Source organism: Chlorocebus sabaeus, chromosome 1 (genome assembly GCF_047675955.1).
Source record: "Chlorocebus sabaeus isolate Y175 chromosome 1, mChlSab1.0.hap1, whole genome shotgun sequence".
Lineage (NCBI taxonomy): Eukaryota > Metazoa > Chordata > Mammalia > Primates > Cercopithecidae > Chlorocebus > Chlorocebus sabaeus.
The window spans coordinates 8751767-8771438 of NC_132904.1; the positions used below are offsets into that span (position 1 = coordinate 8751767).

Here is a 19672-nt window from a genome sequence, read left to right on the forward strand (position 1 = left end):
AAAAAAAAAAAAAAAAAGCCGGGCGCGGTGGCTCACGCGTGTAATCCCAGCACTTTGGGAAACCGAGGCCGGCGGATCACGAGGTCAGAAGATGGAGACCATCCTGGCTAACACGGTGAAACCAGACTCTGTCTCAAAAAAAAAAAAAAAAAAAAAGGACAGTCGGCACTGAGATGAAACTGCACAAACAAATCTTACTAAATTCAGAGTGATCTTCCACTAGTTTTCCCCATATATTTACCGTCCCATGGTTTTGTAGCCCCCAGATGCTTAAAACCCTTTTCCTTTTGCCTGGTCACATCTTCAGGATGTACTGCTGTCTTGAAAATGATATGTAAGCTCTCAGGCCAGGCAATAAGAGGGTAGAAGAAAGTGTTTCTTCTTTCTTTGTAACCCCCATTACCTGGATTATTTTGAAACAAACCATAACTATTTGTATCAGTTTTTCTTTTTTTTCTTTTTTCTTTCTTTCTTTTTTTTTTTTTTTTGAGACAGAGTCTAGCTCTGCCACCCAGGCTGGAGTGCAGTGGTGCAATCTCAGCTCACTGCAAGCTCCGCCTCCCAGGTTCACGCCATTCTCCTGCCTCAGCCTACCGAGTAGCTGGGACTACAGGTGCCTACTACCACGCCCGGCTAATTTTTTTTTTTTTTTTTTGTATTTTTAGTAGAGGGAGATTCACCGTGTTAGCCAAGATGGTCTCGATCTCCTGACCTTGTGATCCACCTGCCTTGGCTTCCCAAAGTGCTGGGATTACAGCCGTGAGCCACCGTAGCTGGCCTATTTTTATTATTTTTTCAATTTGTAAAACATTTTTTATAAAATTAAAGCCCTATTAGCATTTTCACACCTAAAAAAATTAACCAGGGAGCCTCTCTGAACATATTCTGGTTCAACGACTGCCTGAAACAAACAAACAAACCAACAAACTTTTTTTTAAGTATTAGTCTTCAAATACACAGTTTGCTTCAATATTTTTTGAGAGTTGGTTTGTTCAATCAGGGCCTAAATGGAATCTGCACATTTCATTGGATTTCTATGTCTCTTAAGACTCTAGCATACTCTGTGGGTTTCCTCTCCCCACCTTTTTTCCCCCTGAAATTTATTTGCTGAAGAATCTGGGTGGTTTGGCTTTTCCACATTCTGGAGTTTGCCCATTACATTCCTGCGGTGTGGTGTGACATATATGGTCTTCTGTTCCCTCTGCATTTCCTATAAACAAGTGATTAAATCTAGAGGCTTGATCCAACCTGGGTTCCCCTTTCTTTTTTTTGAGACAGGGTCTTGGTCTATCACCCAGGCTGGAGTGTAGTAGTACAATCATGGCTCACTGCAGCCTCAGTCTTCCAGGGTCAAGCGATCCTCTCACTTACCACAGCCTCTCAAATAGTTGGGACTATAGGCGCACGCCACCACCAAGCCTGGCTAATTTTTTTTTTTTTTTGTATTTTGTGTAGAAATGGGGTTTTACAATGTTGCCAAGATGCTTTTTTTTTTTTTTTTTTGGAGACAGAGTTTTGCTCTCGTAGCCCAGGCTGGAGTGTCATGGTGCGATCTCGGTTTACTGCAACCTCTGCCTCCTGCGTTCAAGCGATTCTCCTGCCTCAGCCTCCTGAGTAGCTGGGATTATAGGCATGCGCCACCATGCCCAGCTAAGTTTTGTATTTTTAGCAGAGACAGGGTTTCTCCATGTTGGTCAGGCTGGTCTCGAACGGCCGACCTCAGGAGATCCACCTGCCTCGGCCTCCCAAAGTGCTGGGATTACAGGCTTAAAAAAAAAAACAAAAAAAAAAACAAGAATATTCTATAGATGGTGGTTGAAGTAATTCGATTAAAAAAATACAATTACTAACCATGTAAACCAGAACAGAAAGCTGGGAGCCACACTTCTCTGATGGGAATTCAGTACATCCATTCCTCTTTGGTTTTAGCCCTCAACCCTGCGTCTGGCCAGAGCCCGCACCAAGCTCTTCTGTGGCCTTGCAGAGCTGCCCTCGCTGAGTCATTCCTTGGCATCCCACTCTCTGCTGATGCTACTGATTTGGATGCTCAGTGAACAATGTCCTTAGGAAAGCTACAGTCTGTTCTCGGCAACCACCACATCCGTATATGGAGACCTAGATGAGAAATTCCTTAGATATTAACTGCCAACAAAAAGTTTCCTTTCTCTGAGGAACTGGGATGCTTTTTCCCTAGAGGCAAGAAGAATCATGCAACTACCTTTGTTCCTCTTCCTTTCTCTTTGGCTCACAGAAGCTCAAAGCAGTAACTGAGGCACAGTTCTGGAAGTCATACAGGACTCTGGCCTTTTTCCTTGGTCTTATCTTTTAGGTCTGCATGCATTTTTCTCTGTTGATTCTTATTTTATTTATTTATTTATTTTTATTTATTTATTTTTGAGACGGAGTCTCGCTCTGTCACCCAGGCTGGAGGGCAGTGGCGCGATCTCGGCTCACTGCAAGCTCCGGCTGCCGGGTTCACACCATTCTCCTGCCTCAGTCTCCACAGTAGCTGGGACTACAGGCGTCCACCACCACGCCTGGCTAATTTTTTGTATTTTTAGTAGAGATGGGGTTACACTCTGTTAGCCAGGATGTTCTCCATCTCCTGACCTCGTGATCCACCCGCCTTGGTCTCCCAAAGTGCTGGGATTACAGGCGTGAGCCACCACGCCCGGCCTATTTTTATTTTTTTTATTATTATTTTTTCAGACAGAGTCTCACGCTGTCACCCAGGCTGGAGTGCAGTGGCACAATCTTGGCTCACTGCAACCTCCGCCTCCTGGGTTTAAGTGATTCTGCTGCCTCAGCCTCCTGAGTAGCTGGAATTATAGGTACACGCCACCTCGCCTGGCTAATTTTTGTATTTTTAGTAGAGATGGGGTTTCACCATGTTGACCAGGCTGTTCTTGAACTCCTGACCTCAGGTGATCTGCCCACTTTGGTCTCCCAAAGTGTTGGGATTATAGGTGTGAGCCACCATGCCGGGCCATCTCTGCTTGAGTTTTACTTCTCTATCTCAATCTCATTGTATGTTGACAAGCTGACTCCAATTATTTGTGTAAATGATTGATATAAAGAATTAAAGGGAGGCTGGGTGTGGTGGCTCACACCTGTAATCCCAGCACTTTGGGAGCACTTTGATTTGCGAAGCAGGCAGATCACCTGAGGTCAGGAGTTTAAAACCAGCCTGACCAACATGGAGAAACCCTACCTCTATAAAAATACAAAATTAGCCGGGCCTGGTGTCAGGTGCCTGTAATCCCAACTACTCAGGAGGCTGAGGCAGGAGAATTGCTTGAACCCAGGAGAAAGAGGGTTCAGCGAGCCAAGATGGCGCCACTGTACTCCAGCCTGGGTGACGGAGTGAGATTCCACCTCAAAACAAAAAACAAACAAAAAACAAAAACAAAAACATAAAAAGAAAAGAAAAATAGAAAAATAGCAGAGCAGGACCTAGTTTTCCTGACTTCTAGCTTCAGTTCCTTACTTGATCTTGGACAGAACTTCATTCACTCAACAAACACCCTTTACGCAAGGTACAGCTGGTAAAAATAAGGCAGGAAAAAGCCAAGAGTTCCGCCTTGCTGGAGCTTACATTCTAGCAGAGGATATGGGAAACAATCCCAGTGAATGGGCACTGTACATGTTCTGAGAAAAGACAGGTGATGGAATAAAGGAACAGAGGAGGGGACCAATTTTGACAAGGGTTGACAAGGAAGGTGACATTTGAGTGGAGAGTTAAAGGATGAGAATACACCAGCTTTGAGAAGAGGGGAAGATTTCAGATGGAGGGAAGAACAAGGGTGGGCAGAGGCACCAGAGTGACAGAGATGTCCCTCTGGGAGGTGGGCTCCCTCCCCCCACCTTCCACAGGGAGAAGGGTGTTCCTTCCCCTTGACCCATGTGGTAAATCTCCCAGTAATAGGTCCCCTGTCCTTTGCTTATGAGTTTGAAATATGTAGCTGTTTTCCCCGCCTCCAGACTTCAGCCACCACCGACTGCCTGGAAACAAATGCCCAGATCCTTCCCAGGGGGTGCAGGTCCCCAGCCTTCCCACCCTTGAGCTGAACTTCAGAGATGCCCAGTAAGGGATCTGGAGGCTGCAGGAGCCCTAGCTCCCTGCTCCAGGCCAAATAAGAGGCGCCACCTTCTCTAGCTCATGGAAGTGGACATTTAGTCAGTGCTGATGTGGGGAATCCCTAAGGGGCCACTAGAGCACAAAAGTCAGTCTTAAGCCAGGGTGGCGTAGCTAGGAGGGCTTCCAGGGAGAAGTGATTCACAACGCAAAAAAGCCTGAGAACATCAACTAAGAGGCTTGGGACTTTGTTTTATGGCAGCTCATTATGTAAACCAGTGGCCAGTCTCCAACACACAGTCCGTGCTCAGTAAACATCTGTTGAATGCATGAGTGAGCCAGGCCTAAGGGGGTGTTAATTTCAAAACGTTTTTAGTAGTAGTAGATAGTGAGCGCCCTATAAGTGGGAGAAGCCAGGAGCTCTTAAACCGCTCCTCCTCTGGACTCTTGTCTTAGGGAGGGGTGAGGGCCTAGGACAGCCTAATCCCTTCCATGCCAGGGCAGTGTGGGGGTCACCCCCTCCGCATCACCCCGGAGGGAGCTCAGCTCGCCCCCGCAGGCGGATCCCTTGCTGCTGCCGGGAGAGAAGGAGGAAAGGAGGTGGCTCATTCTCCTTCCAGCTCTGGACCCCACGGCAGCCCCTGAGGAGAGCAAAGGTCATCTGGTGGCCATCAAGCAGACCAGGCAGGGGCAAAACTCTTTATCTGAGGAATTCAGAAGTAATGAGACTTCCCTAAAGCACTTGGTTCCTAGCTCTGGTCCAACAAAATTTCTAAGTAATTAGAATTTCTATACATCTCTGCAAATGCATGCCCGTCTAAACTCATTGTGTAACCCTTGCTGACGGACATTAGGCACCAAAATGTCTACAAATGTAATCATTTATCATGACCTATGTGGCTACTGTGGTCCAAGTTACCCTTAAGCTCCCTCTTTAAGGTCCATAAATGCCCCTAAGGAAAATCCACCAGCAAGCACTCAGTCCTCTAGCTGAGGCGCCCCTCTGCACTCTTCTGTAGTGGTTTTTCTTTTTCTTTTTTTTCTTCTTTCTTTCTTTATTTATTTTGAGAGGGAGTGTCACTCTGTGGCCCAAGCTGGAGTGCAGTGGCAAGATCTCAGCTCACTGCAAGCTCCGCCTCCTGGGTTCAGCCTCCAGAGTAGCTGGGACTACAGGGTTGAGCCACCACGCCCGGCCATGAAACTCTTTTCAAACCTACACTGTCCTCCGTAAATTCTTCTTACTGCCTGGGAGTCCAGCATTTTCCCATGTTGACTGTGACCCCTTGCCCAGCAGCCCCCATCTAGGACCAGGCAGAGCCCTGGGGCCCCACACCCTGCTTCCCTGGACCCCTGCCCCCAGGACGGTTTTCTCCCTGCAGTCCTTTGACACCCAACTCCCATGGAAGCCAAGGGACCTGCCCAAAGACCCGCCGCTTCAGCCCTGCACTGCTTCTAGCCTTCAAGCCTGGAAGGAAGAGGCAGGGCTTCGGGCACAGTGGTCCCTGGCCTTGTGGAGGCCAGAAAGGAAGCAGGGCCGACCAGGTACTGGGAAAAGGCGTTTCAGAAACGACTGCGCAGGAGCTGGGCCTAGGAGGCCCAGGCGTTCACCAGGGAGAAGAGGGTGTGCGGCCTGGGAGAGGGAACAGGCAGTGCGGAGGCGCACAGACGCCTCAGGCACCAGGTGGGAGCGGGCAGGGAAGGCACGTGTGCGAAAGGGGAGGAAAAGGGGACAGAGAGCGCACTGGCAAGGGGAACGGAGTCGGTGACAGAAAGGGCTGCTGGCCGTGTGGGGCGTGTGGTGTGTGTGTTTTGTGTATTTTTAATAAAGACGGTCTCGCCAGGTTGCCCAGGCTGGTCTCAAACTCCCCTTCCCGTCCTGGAACCCCCTGGACTCCCCCATTCGTAGGCCAGTGCAGAGATCCTGGGGAGGTAGAAGCAGGGCCAGCTACTACCTTCCTTTCGCTCCAGACGGTCCCGCAGATTGGCCAGGCCCGGCCGCCCAGCCAGATGCTTCCCGGTGACTCAGCGCCCGGCGTGTCACGTGACGGCGGGTGGGCGTTCCGCGCTGCCTCCCCTGCCCCCGCGCCGGGGCCGCCTCCTCCAGCCAGGTCCCCTCTCCCTGTCGTGTCCCCAGGCCGGGACCACATTGGAGAGAGTCGGGGAGGAGGCCGCGCTCCCGGGGGCTGGAGACCCGGCGGCGGTGACCACGGCGCGCTGTTCCAGCCTTGAGGGAGGGAACCGCGGGCCTGGGTCCGCCTTGGGATTTGGGAACCGGTTTCCTGCCAAGTTGACTTAACTCTATCCTTAAGTAGTTCCGGGGCGGGTGTTGTGGTCTCCGTTCCGAAGGCGGGAAAACGGTATCTGGGCTGGCGAAGGGCCGCGAGGGTGGTGGGAGGACCCTGTGGCTGCGCCGACCAGACCGCGGGGACCCACACTGAGTGAGGAGGGGCGGGCTGCCACCCCGGCTTTGTCAGCCCCATGCTCCCTTCTCCCGCCATCCCCTGCTCCCTCACTTAGGCTCTAATTCCTCCTGATTTCGTTCTGCTTTTCCCTTCCGGCATCCAAGGCAGACACCTGCCCCGGCCTGGGCCTGTTCAAATACTGTCTTCGCTGTCCTCCCTAGCTCCTTCCTTGAACCTCTACATTGTCTGCATTCAGGAAGTTTTGTGGCTCTTTAGGATGTTTTTTAAACACAGGGTCTGGCTCTGTTGCCCAGGCCGGAGTGCAGGAGTGTGATCGTAGCTCACTGTAACCTCGAACTCCTGGGCTCCAACCATAGGAAACCTTTGATAAAACAACCTTTGCTCCGACCGCACCCTGGCCTTGCTGAATAAAGCCAGGCCTCTCTTGGGTTACAGCAGGCCCTTCAGGACTTGGCGGCCCCTCTCTGCTCCAGCTTCTCCTGATGTCCCTGGCTTACCCCAGAACTCCTTTCCCAAAACTGAGGGAACTCCAGCTTGTCCTTAAGATCTCAGTTCTGCCCAGTGGTCTCCTTAGATTGGGTGTGAGGGTCCTGCTGGGGACTCCCTGAGCTTAGGGAGAGGGCTGATTTATTCCTGCTCACTCAGGCCCAGTTTAGGCCTCAAGACAAGGACCCAGGGTGTCTCCTCAGAGCTCAGAATGCTGCCACCAGGTGTGGGCAGTCCACTGTTGGCCCAGCTCTGACCAGTAACATGGGCAAGGCTCAGGATTGCTGAGAAATATTGGGGGCAGCAGAGTAGCTTCTAAGAAAGGGTTAAATAATAATACTCTGTTTATTGTTGTTGTTTTTGTTTTTTTGAGACAGAGTCTTGCTCTGTCGCCCAGGCTGGAGTGCAGAGGCATGATCTCGGCTCACTGCAACCTCCGCCTCCTGTGTTCAAGCGATTCTCCTGCCTTAGCCTCCCCAGTAGCTGGGACTACAGGCACCCGCCACCACACCCAGCTAAGTTTTGTATTTTTAGTAGCGATGGGATTTCACCATGTTGGCCAGGATCTCAATCTCTTGACCTCGTGATCCGCGCACCTCAACCTCCCAAAGTGCTGGGATTACAGGCATGAGCCACCGTGCCCAGCCAATACTCCTCTATTAAGAAAAAAATATCAGCTGGGCAAGGTGGTTTTCATGACTGTAATCCCAGGACTTTGGGAGGCCGAGGCGGGCAGATCATGAGGTCAGGAGATCGAGACCATCCTGGCTAACATGGTGAAACCCCTTCTCTACTAAAAATACAAAAAAATAGCCAGGCGTGTTGGCGGGTGCCTGTAGTCGCAGCTACTCGGGAGGCTGAGGCAGGAGAATGGTGTGAACCCGGGAGGCGGAGCTTGCAGTGAGCCAAGATCACACCACTACGCTCCAGCCTGGGCGACAGAGTGAGACTCCTTCTCAGAAAGAAAGAAAGAAAGAAATATCAAAAATTTGAAAAAGCAGACTGGGTGCAGTGACTCGCGCCTGTAATCCCAGCACTTTGGGAGGCTGAGGCGGGCGGATCATGAGTTCAGGAGATCGAGACCGTCCTGGCTAACACAGTGAAACCCTGTCTCTAATAAAAAATACAAAAAATTGCCGGGCGCGGTGGCTCACGCCTGTAATCCCAGCACTTTGGGAGGCTGAGGTGGGTGGATCACAAGGTCAGGAGTTCAAGACCAGCCTGGCCAAAATGGTGAAACCCCGTCTCTACTAAATATACAAAAAAAATTAGCCAAGTGATGGTGGACGTCTGTAATCCCAGCTACTCAGGAGGCTGAGGCAGGAGAATTGCTTGAACCCAGGAGGCAGAGGTTGCAGTGAGCCGATATCGTTCCACTGCACTCCAGCCTGGGTGACAAAGTGAGACTCCGTCTCCAAAAAAAAAAAAAAAAAAAAAAAAAAAACAAAAAATTAGCCGGGCGTGGTGGCGGGCACCAGTAGCCCCAGCTACTTGGGAGGCTGAGGCAGGAGAATGACGTGAACCCCGGGAAGTGGAGCTTGCAGTGAGCTGAGATCCGGCCACTGCACTCCAGCCTGCTGGGCAACAGAGTGAAACTCTATCTTAAAAAAAGAAATTGAGGCCGGGCGCGGTGGCTCAAGCCTGTAATCCCAGCACTTTGGGAGGCCGAGACGGGTGGATCACGAGGTCAGGAGATCGAGACCATCCTGGCTAACACGGTGAAACCCCGTCTCTACTAAGAAATACAAAAAACTAGCCGGGCGAGGTGGCGGGCGCCTGTAGTCCCAGCTACTCGGGAGGCTGAGGCCGGAGAATGGCGTGATCCCAGGAGGCGGAGCTTGCAGTGAGCTGAGATCCGGCCACTGCACTCCAGCCTGGGCTACAGAGCAAGACTCCGTCTCAAAAAAAAAAAAAAAAAAAAAAAAAAGAAATTGAAAAGGCAAAATGATGACCAGTCCCCACAGGTGGCCATAGGATGACGTTTGGGATTCTGTAGGCACCTCTCTGACTTACTCACTACTGATGAGGCTGGGCTCTGTGATGAGTAGATTGGTAAGATGTAGGTAGCTTCTGTCAGGTAGAAAAGATGACCCAAGATAATGGGCTTATTACCCTGCAGGGCAGCAGGAACTTCTGTATGTGACTCAGCAATCTTATTCCAGCTTGTTTTTTCAGTGCCTCTGAGTATTTCAGTCTCTCCAATTCCCTTTGAACTAGTGTTTCCACCATTATAGTAGTTTCTTAACACCTAAATAACCTTTGGTACATACTCACATTAAAGACAGTCATGTTTATAACTTTGGAAATTATATCCTGTGACACATTTGGAGACGGTCTCACCAAGATGTCCAATTGGTCTCAGCTGCCAGAGGCAATTACACTTTGTTGCACGTGACATCTGCCTCATAGGTTCACCTGCCTCAGGCTTCCTGGCTCCATCCTGTGACTTATTATTTTTTTAATAATACCCACGTATAGCTGGGTGTGGTCGCTCACAGCTGCAGTCCTAGCACTTTGGGAGGCTGAGGTGGGTGGATCACCTGAGGTCAGGAGTTCGAGACCAGCTGGGCCAACATGGTGAAACCCTGTCTCCACTAAAAATACAAAAATTAGCCAGGTGTGGCGGTGGGCGCCTGAAATCCCAGCTACTTGGGAGGCTGAGGCAGGAGAATCACTTGAACCCAGGAGGCATAGGTTGCAGTGAGCCGAGATCGCACCACTGCACTCTAGCCTAGGTGACAGAGCCAGACTCTATCTCAAAAACAAACAAACAAACAATACCCAAGTACATGGGTACTTCCTTTTAAAATTCAAACAGTAAAGTTAAACTTGGTTAGACAATCACCTCCCATCCTAGGCCTGTTCTAAAGTTGACTGCTGGCTGGGTACGGTGACTCACACCTGTAATCCCAGCACTTTGGGAGGCTGAGGCGGGCAGATCGCTTGAGGTCAGGAGTTTGAGACTAGCCTGGCTAACATGGTGAAACCCCATCTCTACTAAAAATACAGTAATTAGCCAGGTGTGGCATGCACCTGTGGTCTCAGCTACTCGGGAGGCTGAGGTGGGAGGATTGCTTGAGCTGGGGAGGCAGAAGTTGCATTGAGCAGAGATGCCCCACCGCACTCCACCTCAGGCGACAGAACCAGACCCTGTCTCACAAAAACAAAAAATAAACAACAAGAAAAGGTAGTGTATAACCTTATAGGACCACTGTCATATATGTGGTCCATCATTGATGGATGTGTCATTATTCAGTACATGACTATGCATGTATATATACACATACAAACATTTATAATGTGCTTGTGAATGTGTATATATATTCATACCATACACATGTAGATATATCCTAATATATGTATAAATAGAATATAAATAATTGGAACACATCATTTTAATGGTTCAAGAACAGACTGGGCAGCATAGGTAGACTCCATCTTGCCAAGACATTTTTAAAAAATTGGCCTGGCGCAATGGCTCATGCCTGTAATCCCAGCACTTTGGGAGACTGAGGCAGGCAGATTGCCTGAGGTCGGAAGTTCAAGACCAGCCTGGCCAACATGGTGAAACCCCATCTCTACTAAAAATACAAAAATTAGCCAGGCATGGTGGCAGGCGCCTGTAATCCCAGCTACTCGGGAAGCTGAGGCAGGAGAATCACTTGAACCTGGGAGACGGAGGTTGTAGTGAGCCGAGATCATGCCATTGCACTCCAGCCTGGGCAACAGAACGAGACTCCGTTTCAAAAAATAAAAATAAAAATTAGCTGGGCCTGGTGGCGAGGGCGTGTAGTCCCAGCTACTCAGGAGCATGAGGCAGGACGTGAGCATGACCCCTTGAGCACAGGAGTTTCAGGTTACAGTGAGCTATGATTATGCCACTGCCCCCGCAGCCTGGGCAACAGAATGAAACTTTCTCTAAAAATTAAAAATTAAAAAACTAAAAAGGGAGAACTATTTGGGGACATGAATCCTCCCTACCTCACTCTTTTTATTGTTTTGGTGTTTGTTTTCTTTAAAAAAAAAAAAAAAAAGAGAAAAGAAAAAACAGGGTCTCACTCTCTCTCTACCAGGCTGGAATGCAGTGACACCATCATGGCTCACTGAAGCCTCAACCTCCTGAGCTCAAGCAATCCTTCTGCCTCAACCTCCCAAGTAACCGAGACCGCAGGCATGAACCACCATGCCTGGCTAATTTTTTTAATATTTTGTGTAGAGATGGGGGTCTTGCTATGTTGCCCAGGGGGGACCTCACTCTTTTCTTTTTTTTTTTTGAGACAGAGTCTTGCTCTATGACCAGGCTGGAGTGCAGTGACGCAATCTCGGCTCACTGCAACCTCTGCCTCCCGGGTTCAAGCAATTCCCCTGCCTGCCTCAGCCTCCCGAGTAGCTGGGACTACAGCTGCATGCCACCATGCCTGGCTAATTTTTTGTATTTCAGTAGAGATGGGATTTCACCATGTTGGCCAGGATGGTCTTGATCTGCTGACCTCGTGATCCACCTGCCTCAGCGTCCCCAAGTGCTGGGATTACAGGTGTGAGCCACCGCGCCTAGCCACTCTTTTTAACTGCTAACATGGCAACACAAACTATAAAATACCTATGAATAAATTTAAGGAATGTGCAATACTTTGTGTAGAAATTAATTTTTTTTTTTTTTTTTGAGACAGTTTCGGTCTTGTTGCCTAAGCTGGAGTGCAATGGCATGATCTCAACTCACTCCAACCTCTGCCTCCTGGATTTAAGTGATTCCCCTGCCTCAGCCTCCCAAGTAGCTGGAATTACAGGCACCCACCACCACGCCAGGCTAATTTTTTGTATTTTTAGTAGAGACAGAGTTTCACTTTGTTGGCCAGGTTGGTCTCAAACTCCTGACCTCAGGTGATCCACCTGCCTTGGCCTCTCAAAGTGCTGGGATTACAGGTGTGAGTCACGATGCCCGGCCAATTTGTTGTTTTTAAATAACCTAATTTACAACTTTGTAATATTGATAAATTTTATAAACAATGAGATGTATGAGGCAAAAAGTGAAAGCGCACACACACACGCACACGCACACACGCACGCACACACAGGCACACACACAGAGGCACACACACAGGCACACACACACGCACACGCACACGCACACACACACAGACTCTGCCTGAAGCAGCAGCACTGTGTATTTTTCCAGAGCTTTTCTCTGTCTTTATCTTTACGAGCATATTTCTGGAACTTGCGTTTGGGGGTTGTGAAGTGCTTCCTCGCAGGGAGTGAAGCACACCTATAAATAGCTGTGACACATCATGGACTGTGAAAAACACTGCAGCTGAGTCACCTGGTGCTTTGGGAACCTGCGTCAGGGAGAGTCATGAGCATGGGGTAGCTTCAGAGATGGAGTGGGGCCTTAATTAGGCCCGGAAGGATGAGCTGGTGGATAAGTTAGACAGGACATTCCCGGCAGGCACTTGGTCTAGAGGTGGGCTGATCATTTCTAAATGGCAGAACCCTGACAAAGGTGAGACTGAGAGTCCACAGAGGGGCATGTGGGGCTAAGCTGAAAGGTCCCCAGGGCCAGCATCCTGGCCCACGCCTTATGGAAGGCCAGGCTAGAAGCCCTGGACCAGCCCCAGGAAATAGGAAGTTTCCAGGCCATGGACCTCTTGCGCTCCTCAGGGTAGGGGCCATGGAAGAGCTCCTCTTTGTTGCAGGGAGGGGAAGTCTGTACCCCATAAAGGTCTTCCCATAATCCTGGAGGTGGGAGTGTGCTCGATACACCAATGGCAAATGGTGTGCAGCAAACCTGCTCTGTGCCTGGGACTCTTACCACTGTCCAGAGAGGGGTCCCAGAACTCGGGAGGCAGCCAGCAGCAATCAGCCAGGAGCTGGCAGGGGAGGCAGACGGGCCTCCTTTGTCTCTCTCCCGTTTCTTAAATTGGGAGATGAATGTTCTGCAGGGAATGATCTGTCCTGAGTGGCAAGTACCAGACCCTGGGAGTCCTTCCAGGGGTGCACACTGCCCCCTAAGGAGTTGGTACATGAGGTGCAAGCTGGGACCCTGTGGGGAGGGCTTCAGAGTGAGGTAGGACCTTTATCCCTTCAGCCTCTCCAAATCCGGGCTGGCAGCACAGAGTTCCTGGCAGGGGGAGGCAGAGGCCCTGAGACAGCCAGCCCTGGCTCCAGGTCCGGCAGTGAGGAGGTGAAAGCAGGTCTGGAATTGAGAGGTCCTGCCCCTCAGGTCTGGTCTGCCATGGGGCTTTTTCTTTTCCCCTCAAGTACCCAAAGCCAGCCAGGCGCAGTGGCTCACTCCTGTAATTCCGGTACTTTGGGAGGCTCAGGTGGGTGGATCACTTGGGGTCAGGAATTTGAGACCAGCATGGCCAACATGGTGAAACCCTGTCTCTACTAAAAACACAAAAATTAGCCATGTATGGTGGCACACACTTGTAATCCCAACTTCTTGGGTGGCTGAGGCAGGAGAATCGCTTGAACTCAGGGGGCAGAGGTTGCGGTGAGCTGAGATCGCGCCACTGCACTCCAGCCTGGGCAACAGAGCGAGACTCCGTCTCAAAAAGGAAAAACGACAAACCCACATGCAAAAGAACCAAGTGATCTGCAGGAACTGAAGAGGGAGGAAAGGGCAAGCAGATTCTCTGCCCAGCTCGGCCCTAACTCAAAGGTGAGGACAGGCATGACCTGGCCTCATTTCCCATGCTCTGTAACTGGAGGGCTTGTAGCCCACAGGCCGGTGTGTGGCTAACAGGGCCCTTCTGTTTTCCTGCAGTTTGCTCTGTCTCCTGTTGCATGTGTGCCTCATGTTTGCATGGTGTCTCTGCTTTTAGCTCTCTTCTGTTTTCCTGTTGAGCCCTGCCGAGCTCTTCCTGTGTTCCTGGATCCTTCTGGCCCTGTATATTATTGCGAGACAGTCACCCCGGGGCAGGAGTAGCCTGAGTTGGGTATTTTCAATCAGAGGGACTCTCCACATCAGCCTCTGATGGGGCCCAGGAACGTGCTCTTCCACTGAGGCTGCTGCCTGGTCACAGGAGCTGGACCTCTGCAGCCTGTGGACATCTCTCCCCTGGGGGTCTGTGTTGTTGGCTTGGGAGGTGTCAAGCAAAATGTCAGCTTATTGGCCAGGCACAGTGGCTCACACCTTTAATCTCAGCACTTTGGGAAGCATAGGTGGGAGGATCGATCATTTGAGTTCAGGAGTTGAGACCAGCCTAGGCAACATAGGGAGACCCCATCTCTAAAAAATATTTTTAAAAAGTTTAGTCGGCTGGGTGCAGTGGCTCACGCCTGTAATCCCAACAGTTTGGGAGGTCGAGGGTTGGATCACCTGAGGTCACGAGTTCGAGACCAGCCTGGCCAACATGGTAAAACTCCGTCTCTACTAAAAATAACAAAAATTAGCTGGGTGTGGTGGCGGGTGCCTGTAATCCCAGCGTCTTGGGAGGCTGGGGCAGGAGAATCACTTGAACCCAGGAGGCGGAGGTTGCAGTTAGCCAAGATCACACCATTGTGCTCCAGCCTTGGCAACGAGTGAAACTCCGTCTGAAAAAAAATTTTTTTTAGTCAGGCATCCTGGCACATGTCTGTGGTCCCAGCTACTCAGGAGGCTGAGGCAGGAGGGATTGCTTGAGCCTGGAGGTAAAGGCTACAGTGAGCTGTGATAGCACCACTGCACTCCAGCCTGGGTGACACAGTGCAAAACAAAATCAAACCAAACCAAAAACCAACCAAACAAAAAACCCCTCAAACTGTCAGCTCATAAAGGGATGGGGAGGAGATGAGGCCGCAAGATGAGCCTATGAAATCAGGGCTTCCTCAAGCTGGCCTCCCTCTAGGGCGCGGGAGGCTTCCAGTGGTGGGAGAGCAGAGGGCGCCGTGGACCACAGGTGGTTGTGATCAGGACGCCCTGCCTGCAGGTCGACAGGCACTGCAGGAGAAACCGGTTCAGGTCAGCTGAAATTGAGCTGTCATTCAATGCAAACATGGAATGGAATTATCACAGATTCACAGGAAGTTCTAAAATAATACTGAGAGGTTGGTAACCTTTACCCAATTTCCTCCAATGGGAACATCTTACATAACTATAGTATATTTTCAAAACCAGGAAATTTGCATTGGTACAATCCAGAAATCTTAATCTTATTTAGATTTTTTTTTTTTGGACAACGAAGTCTCCCTCTGTTGCCCAGGCTGGAGTGCAACAGTCAACATTGTCTTGACTGTTCTAGGACCTTTGCATTACCACAAGAATTTTGGAAAGAGCTTGTCAATTTGTATTAAAAAGCCTACTGGGATTTTGACTGGTATTGCACTGGATAGTCTATTTTGGAAGAATCATCATATTAACAATATTGAGTTTGGTATATCTCAGCTCAATATTGAGATTGTAAATCTCTATTTATCTGGTAATCTCCCAGTAATGTTTTGTAATTTTCAGAGAACAGGTCATGTCAATTGCTTTTCAAATTCATTACTAAGTATTTCATTTTTAAATGATATTGTAAGTGGTATTATCTTTTTTTTTTTTTTTTTTTTTTGAGAGAGAGAAGGTCTCAGTCTTGTCGCCCAGGCTAGAGTGCAGTGGCTTTATCATAGCTCACTGCAGCCTCAAACTCCTGGGCTCAAGTGATCCTCCTACCTCAGCCTCAGTTCAGGAGCTGGGACTACAGATGCCCGCCACCATACCTGTCTAAATTTATTTTAAAAATATGATTTTGCTGAGAGACAGCATTATATATTTTTTTTTTCTTTTTTTTTTTTTTTGAGATGGAGTCTCGCTCTGTAGCCCAGGCTGGAGTGCAGTGGCCAGATCTCAGCTCACTGCAAGCTCCGCTTCCCGGGTTCACGCCATTCTCCGGCCTCAGCCTCCCGAGTAGCTGGGACTACAGGCACCCGCCACCTCGCCTGGCTAGTTTTTTGTATTTCTTAGTAGAGACGAAGTTTCACCGTGTTAGCCAGGATGGTCTCGATCTCCTGACCTCGTGATCCACCCGTCTTGGCCTCCCAAAGTGCTGGGATTACAGGCTTGAGCCACCGCGCCCGGCCTTTTTTTTTTTTTGAGACGGAGTCTCGCTCTGTCGCCCAGGCTGGGGTGCAGTGGCCGGATCTCAGCTCACTGCAAGCTCCACCTCCCGGGTTTACGCCATTCTCCTGCCTCAGCCTCCCGAGTAGCTGGGACTACAGGCGCCCGCCACCTCGCCCGGCTAGTTTTTTGTATTTTTTAGTAGAGACGGGGTTTCACCATGTTAGCCAGGATGGTCTCGATCTCCTGACCTCGTGATCCACCTGTCTCGGCCTCCCAAAGTGCTGGGATTACAGGCATGAACCACCGCGCTTTGGCCTGCAAGAGCCTTTCTTGTGGTTTCTGAGAGAAGGGGTGGGCAGGACAGGATAAGCAGTTTTAGGACTGGCTAGTTTCAGGATTGGTCAATTTCAGGCTCTGGGGCATAGGGGCTGTCCCTTTAGTGTGGTACCCGGCCCTGGGGTGATTAGGGTAGTGACCAGCAGCCTGAAGTGGGAAAGCATGATAAAGGAGATGGTGCAGGGTGTGCGCTCTGGACTGGTTGGTTTGCATTTGAAAAGCACACTCTCAGGCGAGTTGTTCTCTATCCGTAAGAACTGGAACCTTGGGAGAGGTGGTCCCTCCAGTGGGGTCAGCAAGGCTCCAGACATCAAAGCATCAGAATTAAGAAAATCAAAGCCATGGTTAATACAGTGACCAATAGAATATGAGAGAAGTGATGATGTATCACTTCCAAGACTAGGTTATAAAGACACAGTGCCAATCGGTGTGTTCTCTCCCTTTCTCTGATCCCTTGTTCCAGGCAAAGGCAGCTTCCATGCTGCCAGGAGCTGAGACCTTTTGCCAACAGCTGTGTGAATGCGCTCTTTCTCACGTGGATCCTCTAGCCCCAGTGATGAGGCCACGACCACATGTGTAAGTTATCTATTGCTGCGTAAAAGTTAACTCAAAGCTTTCAAATGACTGCAGTCTCTTAAGAGACCCTGGGCCAGATGCGGTGGCTCATGCCTGTAACCCCAGTACTTTGGGAGGCCAAGGCAGGTGGATCACCTGAGGTCAGGAGTTCGAGACCAGCCTGGCCAGCATGGTGAAACCCTGTCTCTACTAAAAATACAAAAAATTAGCTGGTGTGGTGGCACACGCCTGTAATCCCAGCTACGCGGGAGGCTGAGGTGGGAAAATCACTTGAACTTGGGAGGCGGAGGTTGAAGTAAGCCAAAATCATGCCACTGTATTCCAGCCTGGAGATAGAGCGAGACTCCATCTCAAACACACACACACACACACACACACACACACACACACCCAACATGAATTAACATAGTAACAGCCTGCATGCCTGTTATTGGGCCAGGGACACCTGTTCTCCATTAGGTGCCTTGCTGACCCAGGGAAAGGCAAAGTCCTGTGTATGTGAACATCTGTCCTCCTTGTTGCCCCAAATCCAAATCTTCTTTCAGGGGACTCCCAGGACAGATAAGAAACAGGATCATTATCAGTCTGGGTCCAATCAGCAAAGAAAAAAACCACAGAATAATTTGAACAGGGAGGAATTTTTTTTTTTTTTTTTGAGACAGAGTCTCACTCTGTCGCCCAGGCTGGAGTGCAGTGGTGCTATCTCGGCTCACTGCAACCTCTGCCTCCTAGGTTCAAGTGATTCTCCTGCCTCAACCTCCTGAGTAGCTGGGACTACAGGTGCACACCACCATGCCTGGCTACTTTTTGTATTTTTAGTAAAGATGGGGTTTCTTTCTTTCTTTCTTTTTTCCTTTTTGAGACAGAGTCTCGCTCTTTCGACGAGGCTGGAGTGCAGTGGTGCAATCTCGGCTCACTGCAACCTCCTCCTCCTAGGTTCAAGCAATTCTCCCTGCCTCAGCCTCCAGAGTAGCTGGGATTGCAGGCGCCCGCCACAACGTCTGGCTAATTTTTGGTTTTAGTAGAGATGGGGTTTCGCCATGTTGGCCAGACTGGTCTTAAACTTCTGATCTCAGGTGATCCACCCGCCTTGGCCTCCCAAAGTGCTGAGATTACAGGTGTGAGCCACCGCGCCTGGCTGAACAGGGAAGATTTAGTATAAAATTAACTACAGGTGATTGGAGTAAAGAGTAATTAGCGGCCGGGCGTGGTGGCTCACACCTGTGATCCCAGCACTCTGGGAGGCCGAGGCGGGCGGATCACGAGGTCAGGAGATCGAGACCATCCTGGCTAACACAGTGAAACCCCGTCTCTACTAAAAAATACAAAAAATTAGCCGGGCATAGTGGCGGGCGCCTGTAGTCCCAGCTACTCGGGAGGCTGAGGAAGGAAAATGGTGTGAATCCAGGAGGCGGAGGTTGCAGTGAGCCAAGATCACACCACTGGACTCCAGCACTCCAGCCTGGGCGACAGAGTGAGACTCTGTCTAAAAAAATAATAATAATAAAAGAGAGTAATTGGCTAGTAAGAAGTAAAGAGCCAGACGCGGTGGCTCATGCCTGTAAACCTAGCACTTTGGGAGGCCGAGGCAGGCAGATCACCTGAAGTCCTGAGCTCTGGACCAGCCTGGCCAATATGGTGAAACCCCAGCTCTACTAAAAACACAAAAATTAGCCAGGCGTGGGTGGTGGATGCCTATAATCCCAGCTACTCGGGAGGCTAAGGCAGGAGAATCGCTTGAACCCAAGAGGTGGAGGTTGCAGTGAGCCAAGATAGCGCCACTGCACTCCAGCCTGGCGACAGAGTGAGATTCCATCACATACACACACACACACACACACACACACACACAAAGTAAAGAAACTAAAGTATACCGAAATAGCAGCTGCCACCTGCCTGGAGTGAGATAGGCGCTCAAGGAAGAGACACCCCATTGCAGGACTGTATTCAAACCTTGTTGAATAAGGCCCAGATCCATTTTTTGAAGAGTGGGCAATGAAAGATGAATTTGGAGCTGAGAGGCAATAGATTGATAACTGGCAGACACAACCCAGCAAAAGAATCAACAGAAATTCCGGAGCTCAGGCACGTTTTGCTTGAGGCAGCAGGTGAAAGTCTTTCCCTAGGTTGAGACAGGCAGAGAAACAAAAACAATTATGGTAACTGTGATATTGACAAATACATATGTGGTTTTTCTGGTTTTCTGACGTATAGCTCCTAAAATCCTTGGAATCTCTGAAGTGATGTGTGTCTTTTGTGTGCTAATGAGATGACTGGTGGCTGGGGCTCCCTAGATAGCCTCAGGACTGGGGAGCTGGTTGCCAGGGGAACCAACCAAGTGATTTGTGAGTTGGAACTTTCAGTCCCATTCACCCTCACTTTTGGGAAAGGGAAAAGGAAGAGGGGCTGAAGGTTGAGTTGATAAACCAATGGCTGATGATTTAATCAATCATGCCTACATAACAAAGCTTCCATAAAACCCCAAAAGGGACCAGGTGTGATGGCTCAAGCCTGTAATCCCAGCATTTTGGAGGGTGAGGCAGGAAGATCACTTAATCCTAGGAACTGACGACTGGAGTAAGCTATTATCATGCCACTACACTCTAGCCTGAGCAACACAGTGAGACTCAGTCTCAAAAAATGAAACAAGGCCGGGGGTGGTGGCTCACAACTGTAATGTCAGCACTTTGGGAGGCTGAGGCAGGCGGATCACTTGTGGTCAGAAGTTTGAGACCAGCCTGGCCAATGTGGTGAAAC

The 19672-nt window shown here is 49.8% G+C and overlaps 1 long non-coding RNA gene across 1 annotated transcript in view; it reads left to right on the forward strand.

Moving 5' to 3' along the window:
* The window catches only part of LOC140711502 (uncharacterized), a 32441-nt gene extending 14311 nt beyond the window's left edge, over positions 1 to 18130 (forward strand). Inside the window, exon 2 of the long non-coding RNA XR_012092760.1 lies at positions 16803 to 18130. This is a non-coding gene — a long non-coding RNA (uncharacterized lncRNA). The remainder of the gene's footprint in view (positions 1 to 16802) is intronic.
* Positions 18131 to 19672: the final 1542 nt, after the last annotated feature.